We start from the raw sequence: 24,868 nt of genomic DNA, 5'->3' as shown, positions 1-24,868 counted from the left end.
GCATTGGAGATTTTAAATAAAAAGCATTTATAGAATTAGGCCGTGAAGCCATCCAGTTAAGTTTCAGGTTGTTGATAGCATAGGTAATTTTTTGTTGTGTAATTTCCCTGGCTAGGATGTCTTGCTGATCTTTAAAAAGTTTGTGGAAAGTCAACTTGCTTAAGAAAGTTTGAAGCTCTATTTTATCTAAAGTACTTTCCGGAGGGCTATATAGCTGAGAATATAATGATTCAAAGAGTTTAAGTATTTCTTGTGTAGTCTGATACCCTATCCCTTGATAATGAATTTCTGGTATAGAGGGAGATGGTTTGTTTTGATTTAAGGTTCTGGCTAGAAATTTAGAAGGGAATTGGGTCCATTCAGAGTAGTTGGCTAATGTTTTTTATTTCCTGATAGGAAAGATTTTCAGCATGAAGAGATAGAAGTTCCTCTTGTTCCTCTTGTACTTGAATTATTTCCTTTTCAGCTTGGAGAGAGTACTTTGTTTGGATTTTGGCTTTAATTTAGTTATATTATCTGATATAGATGATTTGTTCTTGTTGTAAAGTTTTTTGTAGTATGATGTTTTATTTATAAGCATTCCTCTAATCATTGCCTTAGTGGCTGCCCAGGAATAGTCTATGGAAGATAAATCAGATATTAAAGATTGAACAAATTGATCTAGGTAGGACTCAATTTCTGAAAGTAGGTCTGCCTTCTTTAGAAGGTCAGAATTTAGCTGCCACCAAATGACTTTGGAATTTGAGAATATTTTGGAAATCCATTGAATAGATAGGGACATTTTTGAGTGGTCCAAGAGAAATCTGGGATCAGTATCAAATGTGATGTCAAAGTTATTAAGTATTGAGGAAATTAGGAAGAAGTCCAACCTAGACCAACTCTTGTGACAGCTAGAAAAGAAGGTGAATTTGTTATTTTTTGAGGGACCTTTTTGATAGATGTAATGATTAAATAAACTGAACTCCTCCTTAAGTTCAGTAATAGTTAAGGTAGCGTATTTATTATATTTAGCATTTATATTGGATCTGTCTGTCATCGGATCTTGTATAGAATTCCAATCCCCTCCGACTATGTAGTAATGATTAGGAAAGGATGCCAATATTTTATAAATTGTCATAAGAAAGTTTTGGTGCATGGGGCATATATATTAATAAATAGGATAGGTTTATCTAGGTGTGTACACCAGGTAGTAAAGTGGCACCATCTACCCTCTTCATCAGTCATAATTAATTATGTCTTGTTGGAATGAATTTTTGATAATTATAGCAACCCCCACACTATTAGTTTTAGCACCTGATGCAATAATAGTTTTAATCCATCGCTTCCCTCTTTCCTGTTCCCACTGGTCATTAGATAGATGAGTTTCTTGGATGAAAATTATATTTGATAAAGATTTAAACACCAGATGCATAAAACATTTTCTTTTCTTAATTGCTTCTAACCCTTTAATGTTCCATGACTCTAATTTCAGCATCTGTGCTTTTATTATTTAATAAAAAGAAGGCTATAGGTGGAGAATGTAGGATTATTTAAGTATAGATAAATAGTAAACCAGTATGTTTGGTCAAAGATAAGAAACTCTTCCTGCTCATAACCCATGCCTAACCACCTCCCTTCTAGCCCGGAAGAGACTGGGATATTATGTGTTGTGGCAGTACATAAATTTAAATCAGATAAAACTTGTAGTGAAACTAATATATTGAAACTAAAATATCCCAGTATGAACCAACAATATCTACAAAATCTAAAATGCGTAACAATCCCAAACAGATTAAAGAACCAAACTCATAGCTCAGCAAACTTGAGTTTAAACAGTGAGTTTAATTATATATGTATGTAAATATAAACTAAATCCATACGTGGTACATACCAGCAAATCCTAGTGTAAACAATTAACGCATGGATGACAGGCATCTTATACTCAAAGCTGTAACCCAGAACTGCAGCCTAGAATTTCCAAAGCACTAGGAAGACTCAGGTCTGAATCTGCTGTATTATGTTCAGAGTACATGCAACGCTTTGAGTACAAACAAGGTTGGAACATAATAGAAATATAACTTTAAATTCCAGTCTCCTTAAATGCAAAGTTAATACAATTCCCATGTTGTTAATCAAATAACTGGTTTCACATTGCAAATTCCTTTTACCCCATAATTAGTTATATAAGAGAAACTTTTTAGATTATACCATTAACCAGGTTATATCAACAAGAATTTAAATCAAAAAGAAAAACAAAAAGAGAAAGAAAAATTTCTCACTGAAAAAATGACAATCATTATAAAACCTGTCTTGAGTATTCCAACAGTGTTTCCCAGAATGTCATTATAACTATTAGACCCATAGGTAAGCAAGGTAAACAAAAAAAAAAAAAAAGGCATATTGTTTATATACCAGAAAGTGTAGTTCAATACTACCTGTTACCCACAAACCTTGCTTTAATCTTGTATATATTCTATCCCCACTAAATCCTGCACATAGAAAATCAGTGGCTTTGTATATTCAAATCTAGTTGATCCTCATCTAGATAGTACATCATGAACAGTACCTGTATTCTTTTTCATAACAGAACCAAGCCTTGCCCAGGTACTGCATATATGTTGCTCATGGATCTGTTTTCACAGTCGAGATTTCTCGAAGGCTTCCCTACTGCCATCTGCATTGAAAATGTGATATGAACACAAACCTGTCCTTCAAAAGGCATCAAAATACCTTTTAAAAACTTTAATCACTGTTAAGACAGCCTCCCCCCACCCCCGGCGTTGGGTGACTGGTACATTAAGCGTAACTGTCTCTTTAAATACCTTGTAATGTTCCTCCTCGATATTTGGCTTAATATTCAGATGCCTGTTTCTTTAAGACATTGTGGAATTATGGGAGAGCTAGGGTCAAGGAGTGACACGGAGGTGAAGATTGTGGTGGAAATGGAAGTTGTAGTCCCTTAAATAAAAACCTGGATCCACGAGGTAGAGAGGCCTGTCCCCTAGCCAGCGATCAAACAAGAAGAAATCCAGGAGATTATGGCAGATAACAAGAAGAACTGTAAACCTCCTCCGAGGTCCGGTGGCATCATCCAGAAGTGGGTAAAACATACAAAAAGGAAAGACACGATGAAGTAAGTTAGCGGGTTTGTTGTACTAGGTCAGGGGATTCATTAAATGTTTTAAAGAAGACCGATGTGGCTTCCTTACTGTTTCCTGCTGATAGCTTGCATCCTTTGTGTTGGAAAATCAGAGTGTTTGGGTATTTCATCTGAAATTTTATTTGTTTTTGTATTAAGTATGCGCAGAAAGGTGCCAACTTTTGTCTCTCCATTTTTATCTGTGCAGGAAGGTCTGATGCTAGGTATATTCTGGTTCCATTCCAAACAATATATATATATATATTTTTTTAGCTGCAAGTATGATTTTGTTAACATGCTAGTAGTTTAGAATTTTGGCATAGACAATTCTAGGATTTTTTTGGTCCGAAGATGGTCTGGGAGCCCTGTGAGCTCTTTCAATTATTATCTGGTCTATAAAGGGAGCATTGTCCAGGAATGAAGCAAAGATATTACTAATGGTTTCTGGCAGAGTGTTATGATCTATCCATTCAGGAATACCCCTTATTATGATATTGTTGCGTCTGGATCTGGCTTCAAGGTCCAAAAGTTTCTGTTGCGTATCCAGCATAGTTTTGGCATTGGAATTATGATATTTTTGTAACTGCTCTATCTTGATTTCATTATCCATAACCTTTGCTTCAGTTTTGTCAATTCTTGTAAGTATTCTGTCTATGGACTCTCCAAACATTTGTAGTTTAGTGGAAAAGCTTTGTGTTGCAGCTTGAATAGGTTGCAATGCTAATTTTAATTCATCCATATTAGTTGGGTCTGTTTTCATTTTGCCAGTAGGTTTAGTACTTTCCTGTTGTTTACCTGTTCTTGCCCTTTTGGGTAATGTTTCTTTTTCTGGGGATGCAATTGCCGAATATTTTGCTTTTGTAGTTTGAGCATCCATGTGTATAGAATCCTGTGACATAGTTGATTTTCTTGTTTCACTTGATTAGGAGATTGCAGGCCGAGGAATTTCAGAATTCATGGATAGCACATGTAAGGAAAACAAGGAAAACATCAGCCACAATCTTCACTGTATTACAGCTCTTCCTTGTTCCTGACCTGGTATGTGGTAAGAAAAAGTGTTCCTTTATACCAAGGTAAGATTATTATCCAGGTAAGTTAATTCTCTGATGCTTCTTAAAGGTAATATTTCTTGATATATTGCTGAGCTATGATCCAACACTGTTTATAGGATGGCAGCCATCTTGATCTCCCCGAAATAAATTAGTAATTTGAACAGTTAGATTGTCATACATAGACATGTAATTAACAAGACATGATGTTATTGATTTATGTACTCAGAGAGCTAACCCACCCCCTTTGGTGTTATAGCATAAATATTCATACTTAACAAAATCTTCTAAATGCAAACTAAAAGATTTCCACTTTTCCATAATCACTACTATTTTATACTAGTCTTTAGCAATTAAGCTTTTTAACTCATCAAATTATTTCCAAAACTTTTAGCTTTACAGAAAAAAATATTTTACAGGCTCCATACAATTTGTACAAGCAGTCCATAACTTGGTGCCTTGTTTTTTTTCTAAAAAACTTCAAATCTGTGGAATAATTTTACTAGTGATAAAACTTGCGCCATAAGGGTTTATATGTATATTATCCCATAAAAGTAACCTAAAATCATTGAAAACGTCTTCCCAACATTTAATATACCGATCATGATATGCCAAGAAGAGTTCCCTCAACCAGTTGTTATACATTTGGGCCTTATTGTACATCATTAAGTGTACACTGCTCTGATGAACAGACGGCACAGACATAACACACACCTTCTTCCTCCTAATTTTAGTTTTCCTACTGATATGTTTGCTGTTTTAAATATTGACAGGGATTCATAAAGGTTACCAGAAAGTGTAGACTACTTGTATACTTAGGGTAATCTTTCTGAGTGACTAGAAAACACAAAAATAAGATAAGAATTTTACTGAATACATATTGTGTACACTTAGTGTACACTTAGTGTACACTAAGGGCTTTATTGAATCCCATGGAAAGTCATTCCATGAAGGGAAGGGAATAATTTCACTCAAAATATACTGGACTTGTCTTTCCAAATACTCAGTTATGTCTAACATCGAATCCTTCATGTGTTTCAATAGTGTACTCTTTAAAGTATAAGTCCCTACATATATAGACATCATATTTTGGTTTAACTAAACTTAATTTTCTTAACAGGTTCGGTAGAACTGTTAATCTTAAACACAGTAAAACAGAAATAGTAAGAATTTCCTTATCCAGTTTTGAAGGTTTCTTCATAACTGGTCTCAAGATGGAGCCACCCAGTATCAAGACTTTGTGTATTATGTCATTAAAATATTTTAATGTATTTTCTCTTAAACATCCCTCTTTTTCCTGTCAACCCAGCTTTCTTAACAAGAGAACACACTTTTCCTGGTTTAAGAGCAATAAATTCCTCTTCTAAAATATCTGTTCTTGTTTTCTGTAAGATAACAACACCAATCTTCTTTGTGACAACAACTTCAGGATATAAACATGCAAGCCTAGTCTCATGTGTGAGTGAAGGTAACTTTTATTCAACTAAATGTTCCACTAACCTATCAAAATCATTAGCTACAACACTTGTTTCTGTTAAATTTTTGGGATTGTGTAGATCATCACTGTGGCTCATATGATTACTAGTATTTACATACTGTCACTAGATTTATCCAGTGCAATAATGTCAGCATCTCTGTTATTGCACCTCTTACATTTTTAATGGCACATAATTTTGTCTCTTTCTTTTTTTTCCCTTTTACCCCTTTTCTTGAAATGACACTTCTTCTGTGTTAAAATCTACATTATTCTTATTGCTTTCAAAATACTCTCTACCCCAATTCCAGCCCATTTATATACACAAATATGGTAAAAAAAATCTCCTTTACATATTGACAAAAGCATAATAATGATTCACTTAATTCTTTAATAGCTTAGTCAGTTTAATGCAATTAGTGCAACTATCTGCCCATTTCTAAAATATACTTTGCATAAACTGCATTCTTTAAAATATTTAGACTTCAACAGATCCTATAATACATATGAAATTAAAGATTCCATTTCCATATATATTTTGCTAAATAACTATTTTTATATCCTAACAATTCTGTTTATTGTTAAATCTAAATAAGTTTATACTGAATTTTAATTTGTGTATATAATTTAAAGTAATTTGCAGACTTACAAATAATCCCTTCAACTCATGCACTCTTCCATTCAATCATCAAATCACATAAAGATGTGCCAATGCAATGATGTTGATGCCCACTCTGCTTGCATCTGCTTGCTGACCAGTCTGTTTAAATATTAGAAACCAACTGACTGATCAGTGCAAAAACTCAGAAAAAGTGTGTTCCCTACATCTTTACAAAGATGAGGGAGAGCACACAAAGTAAAAAAGAAAGATTACTTCAAAAAGCACTGCCCTCAATACACACACAACAATGTGAGTGACAATGCTTCTCTGATCTTGCGTCCACTCACCACAAAGTCTACCGAAGTAATAGAAACCTCCCTGATTGGTCAGTGCAAAAACTGAGTAAAAATGTGACAGCACACAAAGTAAAAAAGAAAGAATGTTTAAAAAAAAACACTGTCCCCAATACACACAACACCGTAAATGAAATAATCTGCTTCTCTAAGAGGATTTATATATAAATATATATATATATATATATATATATATATATATATATATATATATAAAAACACAACACTCCACAAGGTAAATGTTGCGCTGCTAAATATAACGAGTAGAGCAGCAATAGAAATGATAGCAGCAGCAACAACCATGCAGTTCTTCCCAAATATAAACGGCTCAGTATGAATAAAACAAAGCAAATAAACTCCAAAAGAATCAGGTTTAATTGGTGCACACAGTAGGTAAGCGCTTTCATCATACAGCTTCTTCAGACCATTAAAATGTGCATTTAATTAGTCAGCCTTTATATACTCTATATCGATTAACTCTGACATCATAATTACAATTTAAAGTAACCAGACTGACATTTACCATAAAAACTCCATGTACATATTACAACAAAAAAACAAGAAATAACACTGATATAAAAGTATAGATGAATCATTTATGTAAACATAAACATGCCATAGAAACTAAACATTAACTAGTATAACAAAGAAAGTTTTTCAACGACACCCACCTACTGTTTTAAAATAAACCCATTCGACAGCTGCCACATTAACAGCTTACCAAAATAGTAGTTTGCATATAGGCATTAATAAAAAATATAAAAAACTATATGTATAAAAAAAATTATATATATATGTATATATATATATATATATATATATATATATATATATATATATATATATATATATATATTAAGCAGATACTAACTAAATACAAACAACACTGGCACCAGTGAAAGTATGTAATAATGCATTACTAACACCCTACAGCTAAACTACAATCTAATGCATAATGTTCATAAATTAAAATTTATTTTTATCTAACTCACATACTCTTGGTTATGAGGAAAGGTATGATCGAAGCCCTCTCATTTAGTCCCTTACCTGAATCAGCTCTCAAATGCATGATCCATTTTACTTCCTTCTCTTCGGTGACATTTCTAACATTACCTCCCCTTATATTTGATGAAACAACCTCAACAACCATAAATTCAAAGGTATGCTGATGCCCTGCTAACATCACATGCTTTGCAAAAACATTGGTGGCTAAACCTGTTCTGATATTATAGAGGTGCTCCCTGATTCTGTTTTTAAAATGCCTGTCTGTCTTTCCTGTATAAAAGGATTGACAGGCCACACATACAGCAAGGTATACCACATGCTGGGTATTACAATCCGTTGAACAGTTGAAAATGTTCTCCCTCCCTGTATCAGGATGCACAAACTTACCAGTACTATCTATGAATGAACAGAAATTACATTCACCACACGGAATAGTGCCTGTTATAACACCAGATCTTTCTCTAGCTTGTTGGTAGCATAATATCCTTTTTTAAATTACATTTATTCTTATATCTGAACTTAGGTTTTCCATCAATAACATTTGCAATCTGTGGATCAGTCAAAAGTACATTCCAATGTTTGTTAAAAATATCATAAATATTCCTATTATCTATAGTATAAAACATAGGTATCCTAATCTCAGAATTCTGTGAAGAATTCCTAAATCTCTCAACATCAAGATAATCAGAAAAATAGGGCTTAGCTCTTTCTCTCCTCAAAGAGTCTAAATCACACAGCCCTTTATTCAAATCATACTGACCATATCCTCGCTGCATGAATCTATCTTTAAGATTCAATAGCTCTGAAGAAAAAACAGTATCAGTATTACTAAATCTAGAGACACGCATTCCCTGCCCCCTCACCACATTACAACATAATCCGGGTGCATGCTTTGTCTGTGTAGAAGTGTATTCTTGTGACATTCCTTCCGGTATACTCCTGTGATGAAGGAACCATCACTCAACCTTTCCACAAAAATATCCAGGAATGTAACCTTCACTGCTGATGAGGACATGATGAACTTCAAATAACTAGTTGCACTATTCATCCCTTCCACAAATCTATCCAAGTTCTTACTTCCAGTCCAAATGAAAAATATATCATCCACAAAACGCCTGTAAAAAGGTACATATCTGTGAAATAATTCTATTTGAAACAAAACCTCCTCCTCCCAGAGTGCTAAAAACATGTTGGCATAGCTATTGGCACAAGGTGTGCCCATAGCCACACCATCACGCTGGAGGAAAGGGGTCTCCTCAAAAAGAAAAACATTACTTTCAAGGATTGTTTCCAAAAATAAACTGATAATATCTATCAATTTGTCATCGTATGTACTATGTTTGTGCAAATAACGTCTCACAAAGTCAACCCCTTCCACATTAGGTATAACTGTGAAAAGGGATTGTACATCCAAGGCTACAAACATTAGATCACTATCTAAATGGAAGTTACCAGTGAAGACGTATAGGTCCTTCAAAAACTGTTTAGTGTCTCTCAAAATCTTAGGATTCTCATTACAATCCACACAGATTGCAAACGTTATTGGTGGAAAACCTAAGTTCAGATATAAGAATAAAAGTAATTTAAAAAGGATATTATGCTACCAACAAGCTAGAGAAAGATCTGGTGTTATAACAGGCACTATTCTGTGTGGTGAATGAAATTTCTGTTCATACATAGATAGTACTGGTAAGTTTGTGCATCCTGATACAGGGAGGGAGTACATTTTCAACTGTTCAACGGATTGTAATACCCAGCATGTGGTATACCTTGCTGCATGTGTGGCCTGTTGATCCTTTTATATAGGAAAGCCAAACAGGTATTTTAAAAACAGAATCAAGGAGCACCTCTATAATATCAGAACAGGTTTAGCCACCGATGCTTTAGCGAAGCATGTGATGTTAGCAGGGCATAAGCATACCTTTGAATTTATGGTTGTTGAGGTTGTTTCATCAAATATAAGGGGAGGTAATGTTAGAAATGTCAGCAAAGAGAAGGAAGTAAAATGGATCATACGTTTGAGAGCTGATTCAGGTAAGGGACTAAATGAGAGGGCTTCGATCAGACCTTTCCTCAAAACCAAGACTATGCGAGTTAGATAAAAATAAATTTTAATTTATGAACATTATGCATTAGATTGTAGTTTGATGTAAGGTGTTAGTAATGCATTATTACATACTTTCACTGATGCTAGTGTTGTTTGTATTTAGTTAGTATCTGCTTAATATAAATATATATTATTTTTATACATATAGTTTTTTATATTTTTTATTACTGCCTATATGCAAACTACTGTTTTGGTAAGCTGTTAATGTGGCAGTTGCCGAATGGGTTTATTTTAAAACAGTAGATGGGTGTCGTTGAAAAAATTTCTTTGTTATACTAGTTAATGTTTAGTTTCTATGGTATGTTTATGTTTACATAAATGATTCATCTATACTTTCATATCAGTGTTATTTCTTGTTTTTTTGTTGTAATATGTACATGGAGTTTTTATGGTAAATGTCAGTCTGGTTACTTTAAATTGTAATTATGATGTCAGAGTTAATCGATATAGAGTATATAAAGGCTGACTAATTAATTGCACATTTTAATGGTCTGAAGAAGCTGTATGATGAACGTGCTTACCTACTGTGTGCACCAATTAAACTTGATTCTTTTGGAGTTTATTTGCTTTGTTTTATTCGTACTGAGCCGTTTATATTTGGGAAGAACTGCATGGTTGTTGCTGCTGCTATCATTTCTATTGCTGCTTTACTCAATATATATATATATATATATATATATATATATATATATATATATATATATATATATATATTTGTCTACTTCAGTGGACAGAAATTTCATTTAATCGAATCTCACTTAACTGAGACAACAACACCGAAACCTTATTTCAACGAACATTCACATCACCGGAATTTTATTCAGGGAAAGAAGGCAGTTGGCCAACATTATAAAACAAACACACCGAATCATGTCAAACCCACTCACCCCCAATTTGGGGGACCTGTGCCCTCACACAATCCCTAACTAAAAATACCAACTCCGAGATTGCACTATAGTGGGGAAAAGGGAAAATTTCCCCATGTTGGCCAACTGCGTCCTTTCTCAGATTAAAATTCCAATTATGTGAACTTTCATTGAAATAAGGTTTTGGTGTTTTCGTCTCAGTTAAGTAAGATTTGATTAAATGGAATTTTGGCCTACTGAAGTAGACCCATATAGAGATATATAGCTATATATGTCTGTGTGCATATATATATATATATATATATATATATATATATATATATATATATATATATATATATATAAGGAAATGTAGATTTAATAACAATGTAAGCAAATATTTTAATATTTCATTTTGTTTTCTTCATGTTTTGCACATCACTTTTCCAAAATTAAAGGGAAAATTAAGTTCTTTAAACAGATGCATAGAAAAATCATTGACACGTGATGCTGTACTGCTCATTAAAATATCAACTGGGATTTTACATGTGTTTTGTCACTATCTTGATTAAATGTTGTTGTATAGTGTCAGAGGTTTTTATGTATCTGTTCTCTATGTAATTTCTATATCAGCTTGTTGTTAACAATGTATTCTTCTAGTGTTGTTGAACAAAGTGGAAAATATTTCATTTTATTTTTTTGTATCGGTGACTGTGATCACCAGTACTGCTATATAGCAATGCAATACAAACAACAACACGGGAGGAAGGCTGCAGACATGCAATGGTTAAGATGGCTAGTTGATTGGAGTATTTGACTTTTTGCAGTATTTTGCCATATCTCCTGTCAAAACAGATGCATACTATTGTAAACATATGATGTAATACATCATTTTGGTGCTGTTCTTATATAAGGCCTTTCTAATACTCTGGTTTTGTCAGTAGTCATTCAAAAATGTCATATAATTTTTATATGATTTCCTGGTATTATATACCAATTTTATCAAAACATCATTTTATGGATTTATTTAATTTTTATAAGAACATAATATTGCAATAGTTTGTTAAACTGGAATATGTGTGTTTCTTAGTGGTATTATGAAAAATGTTTATGAGTCAAAACTGCCTAAACATTTTCAACCTAATTGATCATGGGCATTTTCTCAAAGTGGGGTTTGGTTGAATCCTTTTGACAGAATTTGATTAATTCAGATGCTATATTGCAATGGTAAAACATCTGGTTGAATATTACTGAGTAGAAAATCCCAGTAGGTCAAATGTGAATGTTGTAGTACACGGTCAAATTAATGGTTCTAGTATAAGAGTTGTTGCTTTGGTTGAGGTTAACGATGAACATTTGGCACTCCCTGGGATTCAATAAACTCCATGTTGGCTTTTCGCAGAGCCTACAAAGAGTTTATGTGTTAGCGCGGTGGTACATGGAGCACACAATGCATATTAATGAGACGCTGTGCAGCTAAGCTAGGTTTTGCAGCTTACAACAGTGTTGCAGGCCATGAAACCATGTAAGCGAATGTGTATCAATAGCAAGTCTGTGTAAAGCACAGCACTCGCGGTCTGCAGATTAGCGTGTCATGCCATAATGATCACCAGGCCTTCATAAATAGCTGTCATTCTGTAAGTGCAACAAATCTGCACAGAGGTTAACATAATGAGGGGACAAATAACCAGAAATAGGGACATATTTCACATAGATGTCATATAGGAATGTGTTATAATGGAACAGTCTCAACCTCTTAGAACAAAATATCTGGACAAAGTAATAAGTAATGGGTGAGCAAAGGCCCAAAAATAGGGACAGATTTTTAATGTTGCACTACCAAATGTAGTGAATTGTTAGAATAAATAGGTTTTACATTAGCATGAACTTTCTGAAGAGCAGAAAGCTTGAAACCAAAATGTCAGTCATCATTTTCTGACTTTACTCTGCAATGACATGCCAATGATTTGCCAGGAAAAAATGTTATGAAGAAAAGATCACAGATATGAGACAAACACTGGACATTCTACATAGATCAAGACAGTTCAGTGGTTTGCACTGAAATATATATAATTTTGAGTCTCATCGGTCCAGAGGTCATCCCAGTGATATGGCAGAAAGCCACAATATTTGATAGGAAAATAGTAGGGAAGACATCTGGACATCCTGGGAATGTCTTGACAGTTCACATATATGAATGTGAAGTATATAGCCCAAGCACAGTACAGGACAATGCAACTACAGTAAAGAGTATTGTGTTATCCCATTCCTGGAATTCTGTACTGGAGCTGTGTTATGATCTGTAACAGGACATGGACTGCCATGTAAAATTATCACTCAGGGGAAGTGTGTATATTGAATAGGGGTACACAGATGACTTGCAGGACTGAACACAGAGAAAGAGGACAGGTGAAACTCCATCATGTACAGTAGGAGAGGCATGTCAATGGAAGATGGTTGTTACAGCAATGGCAAGCACATATCTATATTGTACAGTAGGGACTGTACAATGCAAATGTGTTTTTTGTGATTGTCATTCAATGTGACATAACAATGGGGAAAATGTGTGTATGAGATAAGCTTCCATACATGAATTATGTTGAGGACATCTATCAGAGATCTGACATACAACTGGGGTAGGCTACATATTGTGAAGCTGTGGAAACTGATATGCCTGAATATGAGTGTACTCTCAGCAGAGGTCTCCAGCAAGGTGGCAACAGCTAAAGGATCATGGAAAACATTACAAAAGCCAACAACAATTATGGACAATATCAGAATGTTAACTATGCACACTGTCCTAGCACTGTAATATATACAGGAGGTGTTAGGAGGGACACTGCTATACCTGTATGCGACAGTATGGGCAATACAGGCTAGTTGCCTTGTGTGCACTGCATCACTCTCTCTCTCTATCTGTATATATATATATATATATATATATATATATATATATATATATATACACATCTATATATATATACACACATCTATATATATATATATATATATATATATATATATATATATATATATATGCGTGTGTGTGTTTGTGTGTGTGTGTGTATATATATATATATATATATATATATATATATATATATATATAGATAGTTATATATAGTACAATCCAGACTGTAATGGATGAGATACATGCTATTAACATTGCTAAACACCTGTGTATGTAATGTGTGCATAAACAGAACAGATAGCATGCATGCATATTTTGTAACAGCTTGACTGGTGTTTGGCAACATCAGTCATGTATATTGCACATAAAGAATACCTAGGTATGGCCAATAGGCTGTGTGATAGTGCACTGTGGCAAAGGTGGTACACTTCAGTTACAGATCACTGGAAGATGTGCAGGGAGGTACCTGAAGAAGGGTGTGTTGTGCACAGATATTGGTGTGATGAAGGCTGGGAACCATGAAGGTATTGTGTCCTCTGATGCTGATGTCTTTCACATACCCAGTTCTTGTGTTACATTCAAGGGAGTAGTCAGCACTGTGACCACATGCTGGTGGATGTACTACTTAATGTACCCCAGGACACAGGTCACATACCTATTAGATCATAGGATCATAGGAGATTACTAGGCTATCAACCCAGAGGTGATGGTAAGCCTAATCATTTCATCCCAATGTAATAACATGGGAATGATAGTCAATACTCAAGATTGTATTTAGTAATGACTGCCCACGATTTTCCTAGAGAAAAATCTGAGAGCTTTGATCTGATTATAGGGTGTGTTTTTAACATTATAGTTGGGTGTTGTGTCTGTTTCCTGATTCAACAAATCCATCCATGCTTCTTGTCGCAAGTTTTGTCATGGGCATGAAGCAGTTTTTGTTCTGTATTGATACTGTCTGCATTGTACTAAAATCTCAGTTGGAGTCAATGATTGCCCAAAAACTGTAGTCCTTCAGGCAGCTGTTTGGATACAGCATGTTATGTCATCTGTGATGTCCATCACTTAAGTAATAGGCAGAAAAGGGCCTAGCAGATACCCCGATATACCATCCTGATCAAGAGACCTGAGATATGTGCTACGTCACACATTTCAACATAGTATGTCATACACTGGCCTACTCAATTGGTGATATAGCTGTTTTTGGCCACGTATGACACTGTTGATTGAATGTACCTCAGTGTGGACCTGTGTCAAATGTGCAAATCTGCATTGAGAACAGAACCCTTACCTAAGTACACAGACTACAAAATACAGTACTTAATGCAAGTGCCATGGCACAAGTCTGACTTACAGAGGAGTGCAGGTGAATTTATAGTAGAGGACATCAGCAGGCCATATGGAAGACAAGAGGTTGGGAGGCCTGTATGACATGGATGTGTAGGGATGTGCAAGTATCAAAATACTGTCATTGTATGGCATTGGAGCAGTAACTGTGGAACACACACTAATGCTCTACTGTCTACCCACACACACACACACACACACACACACACACACACACACACACACACACACACACACACACACACACACACACACCAAGTTGACTGGAGTGAGAACAGAACCCCTACCTATCTAAGTAGATAGACGTCAGAACACAGTACTTAATACAAGTGCAATGGCACAAGTCTGACTTATACAGGAGTGCAGATGAACTTATAGTACATGACATAAGCAGGCCATCTGGGGGACAACAGGTTGAGAGGCCTGCATAGACACATAGATTCATAGGTTCATATGAGGCTACAAGCCTACTAGTAATAGGGTGTTTAGAAGCCTAGCTGTATAACAACACACGTACCCTTATTGAGTATAGCTGGATGGTCATTTTTATCAGACTGAGTCTGTGAGCAGCACCAACTGGCCCTGTCCATGAGGGACACAGGAGACAGCCCAGAGTTGAATCTACAATCACCCAACCAGTAGTCAAGGTTGCTCTTGAATAGTGTCATTGAAGAGTAGTGCTTCACACGCAGTGAGAGCCTATTACAGAGGAGTGTGAGTCATGGTGGGATATATCTGTCTCCCAAACATGTTCTGTTTATGTCACAGGCTAGGTTGAGAGCCCTGGGTCAAATTATTCTTGCTCCATTTGAATTGCAGATGCTGTCAGTCCCAGAAGAGTAGAGTCTTAGACTGCACTGCAGGGCAGCCATAGGTCACCTCTCAGCAGCCTGCATGATATGAAGTACAGTGACAGGTATATCAGTCTTTCCATGTATGTCATTTTTGAAGACCTGGGACTTTCCCAAGCACAACCCTGTATTCTCTGCAGTTGCTGCAGGTGTCTGGTGAGGTACAGACAGATGTGAGCATTCTACTCAATATTGATGTGAAAAGGGCAGAATACAACAGAGGTATGACTACCCTGGTCTTGGATGTGATGTCCATATGTATGATGTGCACAATGCAGATTGTGTGTGTCATTATTATGGGCACATAATGATGAAAGTGTAAATTGCTATAAACATGTGTTTCCAAGTCTCACAACACTGTGTGCTTAGGGGGGGGGGTGGTATGTATATCATAAATAGCAGGGGTGCTTTATTGCAAAGGTGACAAAGCATCATTGTATGGTTTAAAGTTCAGTCCCTGAGTTTAGCACCAATCATCACTCAATGGCAGCCCCTATTGTAATATATTGCCATCACCGGGGGACTCTATATGAGTGCATCCAGTTAATAGTCATCTGTAAACTTGGTAAACCACAGGCCATCTACTGTTGCCTGTGTTTCACAGAAGTATCTTCCAAATGGTAGAGGGTCCTTGTGGTATTCCACTGGTGAGTGAAATCGAGGTGGAGGTGCAGTCCCCAACTTTGACAGCATGTGTTCTGTTGTTAAACCAGTTGGCTATCCATCTACTACTGTATGACCTAATTCCCAGATGGGAGATGAGACATGAATGGGTGATAGTGTCAAAGGTCTTGGATAACTAAACATAGGTGGTATGTGCTGTTATCCTTCATCCAGGTCTTTTGGGTCATTATCCAGGAAGTCCACAAGGAGCAATAAGCAAGACCTACCCTTGACAAAACCAAAATGGGTACAGTCAAGTGTGATGAAGATCGCCTATGTCTCTGTGGCTATAATCCATGCAGATTCCTGAACTAGCCTTGCAGATAAGGCTTTTGAGGCATATGAGTCAATAATTGTAGTTCTTTATGTTACGTGATTGACATGCATTGCACGGCACATAACATTTAATATCACATTTTGTAGTCTGGTTGATATATGTGTGGAAAAAATACTGAGTACCCAGAGATGTAGTGCTGGGGGGGGGGTGCCAACACATAGATGCATTTTAAATATATGACATACAGTTAGAAAGGGATGTCAGTTTGTAATGTTTCTACATGCAATTTCATGTCATACAAAGGAAATTAACAGTAAACAGCAGTAATACAGTATAATATATACATTTCCATAGCATGGTGAGCAATGGGTTTGCTCGACGGTCAGCAAAATGCATATGGATGAGAGACACACGTTTGCCCTTAGCTAAGCAGTGCACAGACATGAGGCACATTGCTAAAGTTTGACAGTTAGTACTGAGTCTATGAAATACACCTGCTGCTTAAATGACTGTGTGGCAGCTCATTGTTAATGCATTGATACATTCCTTTTTTTGGGCCAGATGGTACTGGGTTCCAGTACAAGTATGTGTCATACTTTAAAATGCTTTTCTTTACAGAGTGATATGCAATGACATGAATTGTTTATACAAGATGTGTTCCTGTGTGTTGGCGTAGCACAGCAGTTTTAAACGTCATTGTGCAGTAGTAACTGCACCTGTTTGCCAACGATCATGGTTGGTGCAGAATGCACAGCTCCACTCAAACATGTAGCCCAAAAAGCAAAGGGATCCAATACTGTCTGACAGTTAGCAATGAGTCTCTGGAATACACCTCCTACTTAATTATCTCTGTGACAGCATGTGTTAATACAAGGATGCATTCCTTTTTTGGGGCCAGATGACACTGGGTTCGAATACAACTGTATCAAATATTTTTAACCACTTTTGCATTACTGTTGCTACTCGGTGTGCAAATTGCATCATTGCACAATAGTGCATTAAAGAAAAGAAATGGTGAAGACAGGACATTGTTGAAATGTGGAGCAAGCAGGAGGAAGAACAAATGAAAAGCAATACAGGAATGTGCAGGAGGGAGGTAAGAAAGAACCAAAGCTATCCATTTCTTCAACAGTAAAAATTGATAATATATGTAGAATATTAGTTGAATTTGGGCTGTCACCTCCAGAGAGAGAGGCAAACCACAAAACAATCATTTTGTATAGCCAGCTGGATGAATCAAGTGTATCAAGAAGACACATGTATGAAATGGAGAACTACGTATGGGACAATATTTTTTTTCTGGGGCAGGTGTCCATTTTGTTTTTTTTTATTTTTTGACAGAGAGTGAGAGGAATGTTGGGGAAGGAAGCAATTGCAGACAGACAATGAGGAAACATGACAGACACAGGGATGGTGATGGACACAAGAGGTTGGTGGTCACCATGGTTGTGGTGAGGGTGGGGGCATCAAAAACCTATGGTCATCAAGCTGGGTGACACTGAGTATTGAGTCTTCATACACAAGATTGTCATCACTGTCACCTCACTCCACCACTGGCTGGAGAGCTTGACTTCTCCCCCTCCTTGTACTACATACAGTGAGGGACAACAGCCTCTTCAGCCAGTGTAGGTGTGCACCAACAGTATGATGCACAACTCTACACACCATCCCAGCCAACCTGGTGTCGGTTATAATCTCACCAACTCTGCCAATTCTTCAAGAGGGAACCCCTGGACTAGCCTCTGGGGCAGGACTACCTGAGGGGACAGGTAGTGCAGGGGCAGCAAAGGTGGTGCTGCCAGGCTGGTTCCTGACATTCTGGGCAATGGTACCAGGGCTGGTGGAGTAGGTCAGGAAGACTGTGTGGGGCAGGCCAACCCCACTGTGTTGTGGAGCATTTTATGATGTGGTACACATGGATGACATGGAAACATATTGACGACACATGACAATATAAAACAAAAGAATTAAAAAAAAATTAAAAAATTAAAAAAATTAAAAATAAGATAAAAATAAAATAAGGGTAGGTATTAGAGAAAAAAAGAGATAAAATTAGTACCTTCATATGTAACATACAATGCATTAATACAATTGTTTGACTCTATTACCTTAATCTTTACTCTTGAGTCTACCACCTCCTAACAGATAACTTTTACTTTTAAGACTACTGTCTCCTAACACATGCTCACTGTACTACAGATTGCAGCAAGTACTCCTTAAAATGTGCATATATTGCATATATGAGTCTTTCAGTTATACAGCTTACAGTGTACAGCAGAGCATGTGTACCACTGGTATAGAGCTTTTACTTTAAACCTTTAAGTTACACATACTTGAAGAATTAACAATATTGTATAGTTGGAAAGCATGGTATTTGAACCCACAAGCTCTGACTAAAGTCTAATATTGCACTCATGGTTTGTGCTACAGGCAAATGCATGCATACTTGCTTTTACAGTTGAAATATGCATGTTCAATTTGATACAACTCTAAAATACCAAAAAAGCTATCTTTAACTTTTAAAGGTAAAATAACACTATTCTTCTGCTGCATAAATACCATATGCTTCCCTCATCCTCACCTATCTTGCCCCACAGGTTCTTGCATTAACCTCCCTTTCAATGGCAGCTGTGGAAAAAACAGCGCAAAACAGAATACCATTATGAATACCAGTCTTGCCAATATTCAGCTTTTAAAAGTCTAACAAGTAGTAACTGTAGTTAATACTTACACATATGTGGGAAGTCCACAGTCCTAAATTCCTTGATCCAAGCATTGAGGGTTCCCTGTTCCTCCAATGTAAGTCACTAAAGTGATGCCTACATTGGTCACCAATGCAGGGGATGCCAGTGGCACTGGATACAGCCCAGGCCAAACTATCCCAAGCTTTAGATTTATACTGAGAGACAAAAAAGTCCCCCTGCACAACCCTGGCACTGAGGTGTTTAACTAGGATTCTAATAAAAATATTGGACTCCTGGACACCCCATGTCTGTGCCCTAAATATCACACCCTCTCCATGAATGCCTGCCATGTGTACTATGTATCAAGAGCAATGGAGACTGAGGGTTTCCTGCCAATTCCAGTTATTGCATTTGCTGGCAGTATGAACACTGTTTGAAAATGTGCACTGCTTAAGATCCCGAACACATAGTGCTTGGCTGTGCCACCTCCGCACAGAATGTTTGAGTGAAGGTAAGTGGTGTGCAACAGTGGCAAGCGGTGAGAAATTACATAATTGCAATTGCAATTATGTGGGTTATTGGATGTACAGGTAGTTGTGAGTGTGTGTTAGGCAAATATGAAGGCCATGCCAGTCCAGATAGCAGAAATAGACTTACAGGAATATAGTGCAAAATATACCCACAGTCATGCATAATAATGTGATAATACATAATGGGAAGTGGAACAAAAGTAAAAGTGTTTAGAATATGCTGTGTTCAAACCCAGGAACTTGTCTATGGAAATCCTACACTTACACCTGTTGTCACAAGAGGGTTAAGAAAACATTTGTCTATGTTGCAGTTCATTGCTATAAACTGCAATGTCAAAATAGTAAAGCAAAGGCTGCACACCCTGTACTGAGCCCAGACCATCTGTACTTCAGCCCTACACTTACACCTGCTGCCAAAGGTTTAGTTTAATGACATTCCCTATTTTACTAATCATTTTGAAGGTCTCACTGTTAACCGCAGAACAACATTGATTAGCAGGTTTAAACGAGGCCCAGTAGTATTAATTGAATGCATCTGGTTTCTATTTTTGGCTGTCTGGGTCCTGCTACTTCATGGGTGGATGGGTTTCTGCACTGCTGTGCTTTATGTGAACTGGATAAGCACAGCCAAACCTGCCATTCATTCTTCTTCATTTCCCATGTTTGTGCTAAATGGCACATTACGCAAACACTGGCAAATTAAAAAAAAAAAGAGGAAAGGGTGTGGTAGCTGAGATGAGGAAAAGCAACCTATGACATACACATTTGAAATTGTTAGCATACATGAGATATTACTGCGTAGGTCTGGATTTGAACTTTCAATCCAATGTACCATCATAACACAGGATGGGTACCTTATCCCTCTTGGCAACACGAACAGCTTTGCAGCAAAGAACTTAACTCAATATGTACACAACCAACTGCAACAGCATCTACAGTGATATGAAAACATACAAATATTATTTGTATATTTAGTAGATTGGGATGAAGTGCACCTAGTGATCACACAACCTGTCATGATTATTGCTTGCAAATATACAGCTCTGCCATGCATTTCTGTGTTTGTTGGCCATTCTTCATTTATCTGATCAGAAATCTGAGACATGCAGTGTGTAAATCATTCTATATCATTGTCCTTAAAATGTGTTTGGATATTAACTGGAAATAATATCATATGCAGTTGCCAACAAATGAAGGCCAAGTTAAATGTTAAGGAACACAACCTGTGACTTGTGTGCTGCTTACTTACATCTCCAACCTTACATCTAACACTTTGTAGATCTAACCTGACACATCCAGTGGCATTAAGGCAGCCTGCAGTGCTGTTGTGTTCTACCAACCACTAATCATTCACATGTGCAATTCATTAAAAACAAACACTGAATGAGTGTCTGCACTATGTTTACATCTCCTGCATAGATCCAAGTTTTTGGGATTCAGCAGTTTTAATGAGTTCGCACCTCATTTGCATATTCACTGTGCTAACAACCCTGAATCTACACCATATAAAAAAGCAACCATGTAACTAGGCAAACTGGTGGTGAGGAGAGATGTATATGTTTGAAAGAATGCAAAAAAAGAATTTTTCTTCAGGGTATATCTATACAGAGGGATACTGAACTTTAGAAGGTATGATTTCATTTTGTCACCTCCATACTGCATATGCTAGAATGTATTTACAAAAAATCTGAAGCAAAGACTTTTATAGTTTTATCTGTATGCATTAGTTAGACGTGTGCTGATGTCACTGGCATGTTTGTCAAGCCATTTCAGAAGTATACATGATTACCAATACATGGAAATGGAATGCTGTGTGATAAATATGCAGAAATGTTTCAGGGACAGGTCCTTTGATAGCACTTTTTAGCATGTTAAAGATGGTTTGTTATCAAAATGGGTCATTTGCCTTTTGTTTTGCATGGGGGGAGCAAAGCTGAGTTACTGATATGGCACAAAAAAGGATGGGCCGTTCTTTTGCTGTAAGAGCAAAAGTGAGTTACAGTTATAGCACAAAATGGATTGTTGGTTTTGGGGGGAGCAAAGCTGAGTTACTGTTATGGCACAAGCAAGAATGGACTGCCATTTTGGGGGAGCAAAGGCGAGTTACTGTTATGGCACACACAAGGATATGCTGCTCTTGTTGCACTCCTTCTTTTGTATTATGCCTTATTACAGTTATTTTGTAGTTATATGTACTTACGTGTATTATCTTTCTGTTGTTTTTTAGGACACCTACAAGTATGCCACCCAGGTGTGTCAATCCATGGAGACCCCCCTTCACCAATTCCAAGAACCAAGTGATTATAGATGGCTTTAGGCATTATGGTGTTTTTCTACTGGAATGGGGAAGGACAGATATGGCACACAGGATGCAAATATGGCAGCAGATTGTGGATGATGCAAATGCTGTGGGTGGCCATGGCAGGACATATGAGCAGGTGCACCACAAGACCACTGACATGATCATATCTACACACAGGAGAGCAGCTGCAGTGGGCTGTGACTAGATAGTTACTGGGGGAGAGCCTGCTAGGGAACCACCACTAACCCCAATGAAGAGTTCCTGGCCAATATCAGAGATCCAGAAAACTCCCAGGAGAGTGCAGTACAGCATGTCCTGGATGTCAGAGCAACAGTTTCTGAGACAGCAAGCACAATCAAGGATGGGCTTGCAGGTAAGCTTTGCTACCTGAAGAGTTCAATGTTGTTTTATAGTAAAACAATTGAAATTAATAAGTTAATTCAATTATGTGTCATATGTTTTTTTGGGATGGTTGAAGATTGCTACAGTTTTAAGCTTAGGATAGAGTTGATACCCATGTTCTTGTTGAAATTATACTTTAGACATATAAAGTGGTAAATGTAGTACCTCTGTGTTGGTGATGCCTCCAGGTGCATCTGCAGTTAACTCCTACTGATGCCTGTAGGTGTCAAATATTGCTTGTTCATATTTGCATCAATAATTCCAAAACCATGCTATGTATAAGGTTTTAAAAGATTCCATCTTATAGTTTCCACAGGAGCAAGCTCAACTGCATTATTATTTGACCTTTGTCTAGTGCAGGTAAAGAGACATTAATTACTGTTTTTATGATATTAATGTATATATATATTTTCATATTTTTCTAAATATCTCAAAAATCAAGTAACACAGACTTAGCCTCTTATGAAAGTTCTCAAATTAATAAAATGCTGCTGACAGTATGTGTGTAGCTTGACTGGTTGCTGAGATATTGTAAGTTGTTTCCAAAATATTAAAAACAAAATAGTTACTGTGTTTACTGTGACTTATAAAATTCAGTTTAAGACCTAGAACCTAAAGAATACTACCACTATAAAAATTGTTTGTGCTGAAAAGTTTGCTATTTATACTTCCTTAATAATCCCTATGGTTCCTGAGATATAAACATTTGTTTGAAATGTGATGACATCATTTGATTCTATCAAAAGGCTTAGGCTCCACCCATCGGAAGTTACAGTGCAAACTTCCTGAACTCCGTTGGAGTGAATGTGTTAATTGCGATGATGTTGCCCTTACCTCTTGCTTAACTTCTTCCAGGACTGTCTGGACTACAGAGGAGTATCTCATTTGTAGGTGGTAAGGCAAAGATTTATATGTCAGTACTGCTGAGCAATTTAAAGAAATATTGTAGTGTGTCATGTTGATCTCAGGCATGTTGTGTGTATTGCTGTACTGTCTGGAATAGTGGAAGCACTGTTAGTTTGTTATCATATATTGCATTTGCTAGTGTATATATTGCACTATAGTAGTGCTGGTATTCATTTATTCCTGTATTTCTTGCTTTTTATCACAGGTGATCATGAGAGAGGGAGTGTGGGCCCTGTGCCACTTGATGTTAGTGTATCAGCAGACTCTGATGATGATGGTGGCCAAAGTGAGGCACAGCCGTGGGTGCAGAGGTTGAATTTGACCCAGAGATTGACATACAGCCATCCCCTGCATTTTCATCAGACACAGCCAGTAGGCCTGTGTCTACTCATTCCAGTGACCCCACAGATATTGGACAGGTGGAGCACAAGGACATTGATCAGCAAAGTGTGGCTACTGTGGCTAAAGTGCCTGTTGAATCTGTCCATAGCCAAAGAGTGGGCAAGATGTCAAAAATGAGGATTGATAGGGGTGCTCAGAGGATGCCTGCTGTTCCTCTTTCACCTGTTGCAGATGTCTTTTCCTGTGCCACTCAATGTATGTTTATGGCCATCATGGAGGCACAGGCATGTTCCTATATGTGCTCCAGATAAATGCTCAGGGTTGTGGATGTGGCACAGTCTGACATGTATGACTGCCTCTACTGTGTTGCCGGTTTGCTAGATCAGATGAATGACACATTGAAATGAGGGGTACCTGTGATGTGCTAAGGGGTGTCTGTCATAGAATGAGCAGTCTATCTGATGAAACTTCTCATGGGAGGGGAATGGCATCCTCATAGTCTCAGGTCAGCCACATCATCTGCTTTCATCCAATATGGTCATGCCCAATCATGCTCCCATAGTGAGAGTAGTTCCACTGCCCCATCAGTGAGTGTGCTGTCCGCACCCAGACATGGCAAGTCATGGAGGTGTGGTCCTGGGCATCCCTGTGAAGAGAGCTCATTCAGCAGACATTAGTCATTTTCAGATAGCAGCACTGCATCTGACCTTTAGAGTGGAGGTGACAATGCAACTCCTGGCAGAGCCAGTTCTCATGGTCAGGTTGACAATGATAAACTACCAACTCTTCCATGCATGGCTCACTTCTGTCTGACATACCAAAACTTAGAGCCAACACACAGCTTGGCTGTGTTCATGCAGACACTCACACACCAATTTCAGCTGGAGAACCCCTAAAAACACACAACACACACAACTGTTACTCAGTTTGTCTCACTGGCCATTTGTTGTTTTATCCTAATGTCTGCCTTCTTCTTCTTCACACACACTCACTGATCTTCTGTGTCAGCCTAGGCTTCCTGCACCCCCTACACAATACTGTATGGAAGTGATGATAACTGTGCCATATCCCTGTTTTCTATCTTTTGGATTCAGGGATACA

The sequence above is a fragment of the Protopterus annectens genome, chromosome 2.part2 (genome assembly GCF_019279795.1).
Source record: "Protopterus annectens isolate FY-2018-M chromosome 2.part2, PAN1.0, whole genome shotgun sequence".
In the NCBI taxonomy this organism is placed as follows: domain Eukaryota; kingdom Metazoa; phylum Chordata; order Ceratodontiformes; family Protopteridae; genus Protopterus; species Protopterus annectens.
The sequence above is the reverse complement of the archived record's forward strand: the minus strand, read 5'-3'. Positions refer to the sequence as shown.